At 32.7% G+C, this 13,441-nt stretch overlaps 1 pseudogene; it reads left to right on the forward strand.

Moving 5' to 3' along the window:
• Positions 1 to 7,779: 7,779 nt before the first annotated feature.
• On the forward strand, positions 7,780 to 8,637 carry LOC150109535 (KRAB domain-containing protein 2 pseudogene; annotated as a pseudogene).
• Positions 8,638 to 13,441: the final 4,804 nt, after the last annotated feature.

Raw genomic sequence — 13,441 nt, forward strand, 5'->3', positions numbered from 1 at the left:
GAAAACTCCTTGGGAAATTAGAATATATCTATTACCTGCATCGCTCTGCAGCCAGTTTGTTCTGTTTTATTATTGTTATTATTAATATAATTTATTTAATTATTATTGTTATTGTTATTGTCCTTCCAGTGAAGATTTAGTTCACGGTGCGACAATTGCATGATCTCCACAAATTACCCTAATCCATATTCATACCTAGACATAAAAGCTATTACCAAATATGTTTCGTGGAGTAAAATCTGGTTGTCCCCCCCCCCGCCCTCGTTAACTGAAGGATTTTCAAATGAAGATAATTCACTTCGATTGAAGCATCTTATAAAGACACTTCGCGTCCTAGAGTAGATCCGGACCCAAGTCATTCTGACCAAAAGAAAAATATCATGTCGTCCTCATGAATGCTGTACAGAGGTGATCATTGACATTATTATTTTTTTATGTGAATCCCACCTACAAAAGGTTGTAAACGTAGTAGGTTTGCATTAATACTTCAGATGGGTTAATTAAGGGTTAAATTATCTGCTCTAGAAAGAGAGAGAGAGACAGACAGACATACAGATCAAACATAGAACTTTTTTAGCTATTTCAGGGGTCCAGTAAGTAAAGTGATGGTCTCTGACACTGGGCGATGAGGCATCCTGCTGGTTGGAAAGCAGATGCATTATCCATTGCCAACTATGCCATTAATGCAGCCTTACTGTTGTTCGCCTTACCTGTTACCATCGTCTAGGTAAATCGCTCTAATGATTCGTCTATATCTTTAGCGAACACCTATATCACATAAGTGTATGTGTGGGGTAAAGGGAACTCTGCGCTAGATCCCAAACATAGCATTTTTTTAATCACCCTTCAATAAGCAGAATAGTAGTTTCACATTGGGCAATGAAAATCATTTAAAACTTTTGCAAACATTCACATTAGTGAGATTCAAATTCGCAACGTGGTTCGCGATGCCGAGCGCTGTCTGCAGTTTGCACAGCCATCCAAGATGGCATATAATACAAAATAAATAAATAAATAAATAAATATTAGGAAGTAGAATGAGATAATATCAAGTTAACTGTTTGGTACTTGCTCTTCAACCGACAATCATGTTTTGAGTCTGAAGGCACCGATGTTTGAGAATGTTTGTAAAGGAAAGGGCATGTTTACATTTTGTTTAATCTTTAAAAAAAATTAATTTGGCTTTTTTGTAATAACTGATAACTTCTGAACCATCATATACCAGTCTCGCTTAACTGGCTCTAATACGTTTCTGGTCTAATAAAAAGAGACACGATCTCCGAAGTGGCATTTTTGCCTTTCAGTAGTGCTTTTTTATTATTATTATTATCATTGATTACTAGGTATTCTGGATCTCAACCTAACTTGTGAGAAAACTAACGGATTTAAAACAGTACTGTGAGGTAATAAAATCCTATTTTTTTTTTTTAAGGACATTAGTTAAAGGCGAAACTACATATTCCTAGATGAACGTGTCCTTTAAATAACACCACGACACCAAGGAAAGCTATCACACGAATAACCAATTCCATAAAAGGTTTTTTAGCCCAAATGCTTAGCTTCATTTTGCATGCTTCGCTGCAAACTAAGGGTTTTATTTCTGAATTATCTGAAAGTATTTTATTAAGAAATGTTGTAAAGAATAAATTTATTAAATTTATTCTTTGAAATGTTGAAATTTACCAGTAAGAATAGGTTGAGTAACCAAGAAAAAGAAAATGATAACTGAAAGTGGGTAGACAATACAGGATTTTTTGATCCAGGAAAATTCCTAATCCCTCATCAAAGTAACGCGTTAAACAGAAAATTGGCAGAGGTCTAAAGTAAACATTACAGTCATGCACGATTTTATGTGCATAATTTACACAAACAAGAAATTAGTGTATATCACAACGTATACAGTGCAAATATACACTGCCTTAACAGGCTCCTGAATAGATGGATTTAACCAAAATCCATAATTTAAGAGGAATCATTCGGAATTATTATAAAATTTTGACAAACTCTTCCAATTTTTGTTTTAGTCGGATAATTTACATGGAGGGAGAAAGGGAAAAAAGCGTTGAAATTATATATCGCAATTAGTCCGCACTGGTTACATGGAATTTATATTTTGATTTTGAATATACACTAGTAACTGTCTATATAGTTCAATTTTGATTTTATTCGGTTGGTATCTATTGGCAAAATATGACAAAATGATTTAAATTGATATTAATAATTCCTTACTGGCTATTGTTGTTTGGATCCTTATTGTTTGGGTTCTTCGAATTTTTGAGTTATTCCAATTTTAATTTTAATCGGACTTTTTTTTAGTGAAAAATAAGCAAAATAAGCATATATCTTATCTCATATACAAAATTCGGATTCTTCATCTCGTATACAAGCAAATCAACCAGAGCATACGGGATTTTACAAACAAAAATACCGTTGGCGATAGATGGCGTTGTATATAGATGATGGATAGTGGCATTGTGTTGAGATGGTAGATTAAATAGTGTTCAGGGTGGCTTATGTGGGGTGTCCTCCCGAGATAAGTCCTTGGGCTGTTTGGAGATGTCACGTATAATAATAATAATTAATTAATCAATTTTGACACATGTACTGTATACATTCCCATTTTTCAATTGAATCATTTTAATTAAAATGATTCAATTGAAAACTCGACAGATGCAAATAATGATTCCTAAATATAAAATCTCATTAAACTAGAGAACAATTATTATTATTATTATCGTTTCATTGCGTTATGCATTCTAGACTTTTTATCGGGGGCGGCTCGTGCATAGGCACTGCGTAACTGCAGCACCCCCAATTTTTCTCGATATATAAATATATTTATTAATTTATTTATATTTACTTATAATATTTAATTTTATCATCAACAATCCTATACAATTCTCTTATTTTGTATAAAAAATAATAAAAATCCATCTTGTAGTACTTAGGAGGGCGAAGGACACTAGCAGCACTGTATTTACCACAGTGTCATATTGCTATGCGCGCAAGCATATGCAAGTCATAGTGAGATGCGAGCTATTAGTAATGCGGCACTGTCCGTCGAGCAGTTCCACTGTTGTTTATATGCAGTTTGCGTCAGTAGTAGAGTGTTTTATAGTGCTTATCGTGTTTACTCCGTCTCTTTAAATATGTGGACATTACAATTAAAGACATAACATTTGTTATTATTATTATTATTATAAAAACCTCCATGGAGTCAAACCCTCATCGTGGGAGGTCCACTGTTATACACACAGTTTATCATACTGTGCCTTAAATATATTCACTGTCTCTGCACACACCACACTCTCGGGCAAAGCATTCCAATCACTCACCACTCTCCATGCAAAAAACCTGCTCCTCACTCCCTTGCTTATAGTAACTTTTAAGTAATTTAGAATTATACTAAACTGTATAATTTTATCGACAATAAACAATCTTTTTTCATGTTTAATTTTTTTTTAATTTTTACCATAATTTTGATATTTTATCCAAACACGTATATACTGTATTTACAATGTGTATGTATATTTCGAAAGTTGCAGCACCCCCACGATTTCAAGCCAAGAGTCGTCATTGCTTTTTACCTAATTTTTTCACTACAAATGGTTCAACTGCCGACCTGGTTAGCATACTCGCTCTCTAACCACATGTCTTTAGGTGGTTGATGAATTTCATCGTCCGATGTGACCCTTATCAAAGGACTGAAGTGACTTGAAAAAGTTCCATGTTTGGCTTCCAGGGCAGGGAGGGTTTCTGGACTAGGTAAAAATGAATCAAATACATAATAATAATCCTTAGCCATCCCATAGTATGGATGTACTACATACGTTTACAACCTTTCGTGGGTGGGAGTCACATAAAAAATGCAACAAAAATAGGAATGACTGGGCAACTTTTTCCAATAATTCAGAATCTCAGAATATGTATGGATGGACATAGAAAATGACTCCTAGTTGCTTACGCATTTTTTGAAACGCATCTAAAAACGGGTCGAAGTTAATAACGCATTTATAAGTTTTGATCAATTGGTCAGCTTTTTTACAAGCGCACCGCTGTTCGATAGAGGGTTTTTTTTTTATTATTATTATTAACTTTCTCTGCAGACAACACGATAGTTGCCGGAAAAGCAACGGAGATATCGAAAATTCTCTAAGCATTGGGCATAATGCGCAAGAACGCAGACTAGTAGTTATCGTTGTTAAACTTGGTAGTTTTAAGACTGCTTCCTAAAAGATTTTTTAAATATTTTTATTTTATTTTTTCCACGCTAGGAAAATGCAGTATGCTTCAACTCAATCAATACCGTTGTTATACCAGTTTTAAGTTCGATACTGAACTTAAAACACGATTTATATATACATGGATCTATACAAGAATGCGATTATGAAATTACCCTTTTTTTTTTTTTTTAGAACTGTCTTCGAGTATTGCTAATATACTATACAATATACAATACAATTTGAAAATTTTCAGTTAAATTTTCGATTGTCGATATTTTCCAGTTTTCATAAGACGTGTGTGTGTGACAAATTTGCAGCATTCAAACAGCCAATGGTGGTAATTTAGTAAACTCCGAGGATTGCGTCATGAATTAGAGTGTAGTTTGTTACATTTCGAGTTGTTTTTGGCTTAAACATACTTTGTTTTGCTAATTCCACCATCCACCACAAATGATCCAATTGAAATAACTTGATACAATGAATATCCTAATATCAAATTTCGTTAAATTCCACCAAGCCAATTCCGAATTATTTTACCAATAAAAATGATTCACCAAAAATTAAGCTACTTGAACAGATTCTAGACTCCCTTCCAAATATCAAATTTTATTGCATTCGATCCAGCCAGAGCATACTTATAGTTCTCTATAATTTCGAAACAGTTTTCCCCCTAATAACTACTCGACTAGTTGTCAGCGTGAATAGCTTACCAGTACTCCGACATATAAGCTGTGGGTTCTAGTTCCGTATAAGGCATGGATGTTTATAAAAACCTGCTCGAAATTACAATAACAGCAGTCGTAGGCTGCTAAAAACACGTCTAATAAATGCTCTCAATTTTTGAAAATTATTTTCATAGAAAAGTGTTTCGTCACATTTTTATGCAGCTAATACGCCTGGTCACAAACTCTGCGTGCATACCTGTGCCCTGTTGCTAATACATATAATTCAAGTAATACTAACATAGACAAGACAAAATGTAGAGATTTTAAGCATTGGGTTCCTGTTCTAGCAGTGCTGGGAACTCCATACACTTCCCTTCGTGTGTGTTTATTTATTATATAAATGAATAATAATATTTATATAATTTTTAAACACACCACACAAATGTCCTATAGAGTTAGGGCCCCGAATTTAAAGAGCTGGTACCAGCTCCATAATTTATTACTTTAACAAATATTTGCATATTTTAGTGTACTAAGGTCCCAAATAACCTTGGAGCCCAAGTCTCAAAAATTACGAACGCACAATAATATAATATAATATAATATAATATAATATACTACACGCAGGCCTAGTATACATGGCATAATTATTTTCTTAATTAAACCAGTTTATTGTTTCGTGTATAATACAGGCATTATTTTTTTCACAAACGCTCCTTTTTCTGATATAAATATCAAATTTCAGGAAACCAAATGAAAAAAATATTTATTCATTTTGTACATAGGTAGAAATCAATAAGAATTTTTTTTTTTTTCTAATGAGAAAACTATATATCTCCTTAATTTTAAGCTCCGCTTACTGCTCAGTGAGTTTATTTCCTGTATGTGATATAATGGAAATAATTAACAGTACTGCATTCTGTAAAGTGTTAAGTAGAAGTTCTGTAATGTGAAATATGGTGACGTTATTTAAATAGTATAACCATTGATAGAAACGTTAATAGTGTATATCCATATATAATTTTAATAACTAAGTTTTCATAAACTTGTCTCAGATTAAAATAAAAATTGGATTTGTTATAAAAAAAAAAGTGTTCGGATATTAAGACTTCTTGGAGATAATTAACGAGTTTATGATTATATGTTATTTTATAAAGTAGAATTGGCGTTGTCGTGAAAACAGTAATCATAATTCTATGCATTGTTCTGCTTAATAAAATTATTCATTAGTTATTTCATAATAAAATCCTTTTTTTTTTTTGTATTTATATCCTAATACTTCTTTAACTGCTGTTTAACCAGTAGAGCGAAACTACAACCCCCCCCCTCCCCAACAAGCTGTTAGTGGGTTTCTCAGTGAAGCTCTTGTCCCTTTACATTTTAAGTTTCAATATTTCGCAGCCTGATAGTTACGCTACTGTGTTTATTAATGCATTTTCCATTCACCCATGCTCTCTTTCTTTCTTCCCCCCTGTCTCTTAGACTTGTTGAATAATAACATCCTTATTTTCTCTCCATATAGGCAACAACGCCGGCTACGTCGCTTTCACCTTTAGTCTGGCAAAGAAAGCTTTTCGCTGCGAAGTCTGCCACAAGAATTTTATTTCAAAATCTTCTCTGCGAGTTCACAACTATTACGAGCACAAGAGTATGCAGAAGTTTCCGTGCCAGGAATGCGGAAAGATTTTCAAGAGAAGACATACTTTACTACGGCACCTTCACTGTCATCTCAAGTAAAAACTTTTTTTTTTTTTTCCTTTACGTCTCCTCCCCACGAATTAGTTGGTGGAAATAACTTTACCAGTTTTGTATGCTCTAAGGGATTTATTGGAATATTTTTCATTTTTATCACTAAGTGGAAAGTAATTCTAGCAGTGCCAAATAATTGACAAGAACTAGGCATGTCCTGCCATTCTTAGCTGAAGCAAATTATAAAGTCAGTGCAGTTTTTCACAATTTCTTCATATTACGTAGCTTCTAAAAGTGCCAGAACTTTCTGATCGGAATAGTAGTATACTACAAAAAGATACTGGAAAAAAAAAAATATATATATATATATATAGGAATGATAATGTCACCAAATGTTGTTTCATTTGTTTCCAATACAACGAATTTCTAATGTGATGTGCCTATGTGTATTAATTAGTTAGTTTGACTCAAGATAATCAAATTATTTGCATATTTCTTAAATACGAACTATTGAATTTCTTTCATCTAGATATTGTATTCAACTCACTATTATAAAATGTACAACCATTGTATATGGCACTGAGTCCTGGAAAACATTTGTTGTTACTGGTGACTGAATATCATCTAGTCATATTATATTATAACTGTGGTTAACTAAAACTAAAATGTGAAGGGCAACGTACCTGCCAAAATTTAAGATGGCACAGGACTGAACAAGCTGGTATCTGTTATGATAAAATGTAGCAAAATGACTTTATGTGCAAATTTGGGGTGTCCTTCATACTGGGCAGTGTTAATTTTAAACACTTGTTTACAATATATATGTTACGGTTAAAGTGATAAATCCGGTTATTATTAATAATTACCGGTTAAAGTGAATAATTAGAATTAATCACTTTAACCGGTTAAAGTGAATAATTCCTAGAGGAGTCTGGTAAATGTAATAAAAACATGTTTACAGGTTTTATATATAGGTTTTCATTAAATTTCTTTGCCTAGGGGTATCAATAATCTCGGACCGACCCCTAGGGGTATAAATACTCTCGGACCGGCCCTGTAGATAACTATACTTGACAAGCCCTGGAAGAAGTACTGATTACTACGTTAATAGGAGAGGTTGCTTTTTTTCTTATTTACATCAGTCGCTACTAAGTGTGTACATTTCTCCACATTTTCATTGATTTTATGTACCCATAAGCATAATGGGAGATTTAGAAATAATGAGAACACGATTTAACGACCAAGTTAATATGTTAAGATCGAAAAAAGGGACAAATAATCAATTATTTACAAGAGAAGAGTATTATTCGTTTTTAGCGAAAGTTAAAAAGAACAAAGATAAGGTTTCCGGCAAAACACCCGAAGATTATCTACGGTTATCAAGATTTGATATCGTAAAAATTGGAAATGTTGAAAAACTCGTCATACCTGTTAAAATGAAAGAGATCCGATATTACAATTTCTTGGAGGAAAATTTTCAGTTAATTCATGACACTCATATTGCCATCTGCCATGGAGGACGAAACAGAATGATGAAAGAGCTTAAAGATAAGTATAAGAACATTACAGTTGAAATTGTTATGATATATTTGAGTCTTTGTGAACCCTGCGAAAAGAAATTGAGCACTCCAAAAAAAGGGCTCGTTGTTAAACCAATTAAAAGCAGCGAATTTAATTTTAGATGTCAGATTGATTTAATTGATATGCAGTCACAAGCTGATGGCGATTATAAATTTATAATGGTTTATCAAGACCATCTTACGAAATTTGTTTACCTTAGAGCTTTGAAAACAAAACGAGCTGCAGAAGTTGCACATCATCTATTGGATGTATTCACAATATTTGGAGCCCCATGCATCTTGCAGAGTGATAATGGCCGGGAATTCGCGAATAAAATTATTGAAGAAGTCTGCAGAATGTGGAATGAGCTTAAGATTGTTCATGGGAAAATACGGCAAAGTCAATCACAAGGCTCGGTTGAAAGGGCAAACCAAGACATTGAAAAAATGTTATCCACATGGCTTGAAACAATAAAACAACAAAATGGTCGGAAGGGATAAAATTTATTCAGTTTATGAAAAACAGAGCACATCACTCTGGAATAGATCGCAGTCCCTATGAAGCTATGTTTGGCTGTAAAGCTAAGGTAGGTTTGAAAACATACTTACCAGTTGATACCTTGTCAGAAATCACGAGTGAAGAAGATTTCGAGATGATATTAAAAGATCAAACTAATAAGGATGTCGAATATGAGAAGATAATCTCAGAGAGGGAAAGCGGTATTAGGACAGAAAACGGTGACAATGTGGAAGTGGAAACAGATGATACGAGTGATGACTTATCTGTTGGAGATCTAAACAAAAACAGAAATAAGAGTGTTAGCCAAATCGAAAGAAAACAACATTTTTATGAAACAAAATAAAAAATATAACTAATGTTGAATTAGAAAATAATGAAAAAAGTAAGGAAAGTACTTCTTTTGCACTCAATGAAATCACAGAAAAAATTCAAGAATCTCGAAACTCTGCTAAGCAGTCACTTAAGAAGCAAGCTGAAAAAATGTTAAGGCTTTCAATGACTAAGTTTCCAATTGCAAATTTCGGGGAAAATGTTCGGATAAGAATTCCAGAAGTAGACAGGGCTAAGACCGATAATCGGAATATTATAGCTGTTATAATTTCTATTGAGAATGAAAACCTATATAAATTAGGTACAAAATATGGTATTTTAAACCAACTCTATTCGAGGAACGAATTTACCATTTGTAAGGAAACTTTTATTTCAGTTAATGAAGTTCCTGATATTGAGATAAGTCTAAGAGAATGTGCCCGCAAGAATTCTAATTTAGGTGGTCAAGGTTTCCAATATTGCAATTATACAGCCCATTGTAACTCAAATCGCTGCAAATGTAAAAAGTCAGAAATCCTTTGTAATTCCAAGTGCCACAGAGGTCTTTCCTGCAAAAATAAGTAATTTATTTTGTACCGGACAACAATATAATCATATAATAATGTATTTATTTCCTTTTCTCTCTGCTATTAAATAAAATATTTTCTATAAAACATGTTTTTATTACATTTACCAGACACCTCTAGGAATTATTCACTTTAACCGGTTAAAATGATTAATTCTAATTATTAATAATAACCGGATTTATCACTTTAATCTTAACATATACATAGTTTCATTCTTATTAGATTTACTCATCTTGAAATCACTGGACTCCTTTGTACACCCATTAGCAGAGAAATGTGTAAATCAAAATCCAGAGCATGTGAATTATTTTAAATTGAAAAATATTAAAACGGCTATAAACTATGTTTTGTATGACATACTTCACTTTCCGAAATAAACAGGACAAATCTCAAACTCAATTTCTAAACGACTATTTCGTTCTAATGGATAGCGTAATTTAATGGGAAAAAACTTCACCTACTGCAAAATTTCTTTGATTCCAGGGAGCAATCTTGACGTATTTTAAACCTAATTTAAGTTATTAAAACTTGTTTTTAATCTTCCTTTTAATATTTCCACAGATAATATTTGTAAACAAAACGCGTATTAACATATATCACAAGTAATACAAGATTGTCTGCTACTAAGTGTTTTACGTACGTAACTAAACATGATCTGCTGCAAAAAATACTACAACGACACCTATTATTTAATAATTATTTATATGATAAATAATGAAGACTAAATAAAATCGTCAATAATTATTTATTTGGAATTATAAATAAAATGAAAGCGAAACATATAACTTTTCTTGCATAATTTTTAAATGTAATCAAGATAAATATCATTAAAACGCATTTTATTAATGTTATTCTTCTTATGTCGCGTTTTGCACATGTAACGGAAATTTCACCATAAATTTCTAATGCTTTTGTATTTTATACAGCCTTTCAAAAAATACATTTCTGCAGGTCGTATGAATTGGGCAGATATTACCAACATGCTATTGTTCCTATTATCAATATATTTAATAGTATTGTTAATTAATAACACGCCCAGGAAAAAGACTATCTTTTTTAGATAGATTTCTTAAAGAAGAATGTCTTATATGATATTTTTATCAGTAGCTATTATTATTATTATTACCTGGCATCTCCATGGAATCCAAGGCTCATTGTAGGAGACCACTCTACACTACTCAATCTACCGTCTAAAATACACAAGCCACCATCTAGACACTACGCCATTAATAATTAATCGTTGATCATTAATAGTTTTCTTAATATTAAATAATTCCCACCATGAGTCCTTGAAGGTGTCATATAATAATAATAATTCTTCACAAGTCATAAGTTAATTGCGAATGAGATAGCGGTTCTGTCAATGGTATTACGCTCCTCTGATAACATAAAGATATCTAATATATACTCATTTCCCACTATTTATTCAAAATTCTTGTTACTGCTGAATATCAAATAATCTTTAGTAATATTATCATCATACTAAACTACGCTAACTTCATTAGTAATATAATGTCTTTTTTTTTATGTTTTAAAACACTGTAACATCTCATTCTTTGGCATCTATAATACGAAAACGGAGAGCGAAATTGTTCGTGAAAATCTGTGATGAGATCAATTCCACTGGTCCAAAGGAATTTCCAACTTGAATCAAAGCAGGAGATTCCATGTATTTTACGACACAGAATTTTTTTTAAAAAAATGATTGTTTAAAAAAAAAGCATAATAGTAGTTTTGAAAGAAATCGTATTTCATAAAATTAATAAAAACATCATTTTTTAAAATATTTGCATCGTCCGCCTGGTTAGCTTATCTGCTTTCCAACCAGTAGGCTGAGGGTTGTTTCGAATCTCTCCGTGGACGTGGATGTTTCTGATTGTCTTCAGATGGGAGATGAATTTCATTGCTCGGTGTGAAACCACTCCCCCTCTTACCGGAAGTCCGAAGTGGCTTGAAAAAAGTTCCATGTTTGATCTCTAGAGTTGTGTTTCCGGATTATGTAATATATATATATATATATACTAGCATTCTATTTTCGTGGTACTGTTGTTCCAATGCTGTGATATCTTGCTGGATCTGTTCACATTGATCGACCCTAACTGTACCATATGTTACAGAAAGAAGACCATAAGTCCACTATCCTTTATATTCGCTAAGGGAGTAGGCAGAGCTCTTTTAGCACTAACTTATGAAAATCAGAGAAGATGAAGCCGACCTCTGCGACTTTAGAGGGTAATCAAAATTGAATCCATGGTCATCGATACTTTTAGAGCCATTGGAGAGAGAGAGAGAGAATAACAAACAATTGCGACCATATTGTGATCCTAAACTCTAACATTCGTATTGTTGTTTGAAATAACATCAGTTGTGTAGTCGATTTTTCTGAGATGTAGGGTTAAAAACTGAGTTTCCTATGCCAGAGATTGCCCTCGGAAACTGGCTGAAAAAAAGTTTTAGAAAAAGCTTTTCTAGTTGGCGTCAGAATCGAATCTATAACAGTCTTTCCTCTGGTGGCCCAGCATTATAATATTAGAAAGGTTGCCAAAAAACCACATAGGCATTTGGAATGAAGGAAGCAGATCTCCAATGTAAATAAACGTGTGATATTTTGTCATATTTAGATAAACTAGGGTCTGTATAAAATTCAGCTTTATAGTTACCCAAAAAGTTGTCACCGTTATATGTGAACAATTTTCATGTTATAGTTCATTTAATGACACCGCGTCAAATTTTTAATACTTCCTTAATTTAAGATTCAACATATGTACCTTACTTAAGTCCAGCTTTTGAAGTTTTTAAAAATCTTGCAGTTATGTACTAGAATGCAGATGTACTTTTGGTTAATGTTTTAAAAAGGTTCATAAGACAGCTTACTTGTGCAATAATGGCAGATTTCTAAAGTTAATAAGGGATATTGGTTTATTGTATATCTTCCTGATGTAGAATGTTAAATCCCCTTTTGGGAAGTCATATTTTCTTGCTGTAATGTTCCGTTATTGCTCCTGCTGTCTCATAAGCTCAAAGAAGTAATAGTTTGCAATCCGCCTTGCATTCCAAGCGTTAACGGAATTACTTTTAAATAGACATAAATATTTCAGTGATGGTTCTTCCTTGTTCCTTATTACTTACGTTAAATTGAACTTATTACCAAAACATGTTTTCGAATAGTTCACAAAAAAAAAAAAAATCACTTTTTCGGCACATGAATCCATCTGCGTCGCTGCCATTCTTTGTCTCAAAGTACAAAGCAAAGATTTTGTTTTTATTTATAAATACTTTTCATTTTTTACTTTCTACAGCCAATAAGTAATAAATTCAAATCTCCGAAAGTCAGCCAGGGGACGCTGTTGACAACATGTAAATGCTTTCATCTAATGATGATAACTTCCTGTCCATTCCAAAGAGTAAAAAGTTTATCATCCGTCAGTACCGTAATATCTTCGATGATCGTGGAGCAGGTATAGAACTTAAGTACGAGCAACTGGTTGAATGGCATATTCAAAGTTTTGGTACGATATCAACGATTTGTTTTTCAAAGATGACTGAAATACATTAGTTTTCGTTAAGTGATATTTTGGTTCTCTCGAAGTTTTTAGTACTCCAAAAATCGGGCGGACCATCCCTGAATCCAGTCACGTAAATTAACTTGACAGGATATTCAACGATAATGATAGATTCACTTTTTATTGACCTCGATATCACACCCAAAGTGAAAAAATATGCATCCTTTGCCACTTGAATGATTTTGCGTTGCTGATTAATACTTGTAAACGAACCATTCACTTAACAAGAGCCTTTGTTTTATAACCTCTAACTTTTAAATGTGGCTTATTGATAAATTAAAGAAGAAACCGTTTCAGTTAATTTAAATTTTAATAATTAAGCCTTA

The sequence above is a fragment of the Typopeltis vanoorti genome, chromosome 2, assembly GCF_054136105.1.
Source record: "Typopeltis vanoorti isolate ZY-2024b chromosome 2, IOZ_Tvanoo_1.0, whole genome shotgun sequence".
In the NCBI taxonomy this organism is placed as follows: domain Eukaryota; kingdom Metazoa; phylum Arthropoda; class Arachnida; order Uropygi; family Thelyphonidae; genus Typopeltis; species Typopeltis vanoorti.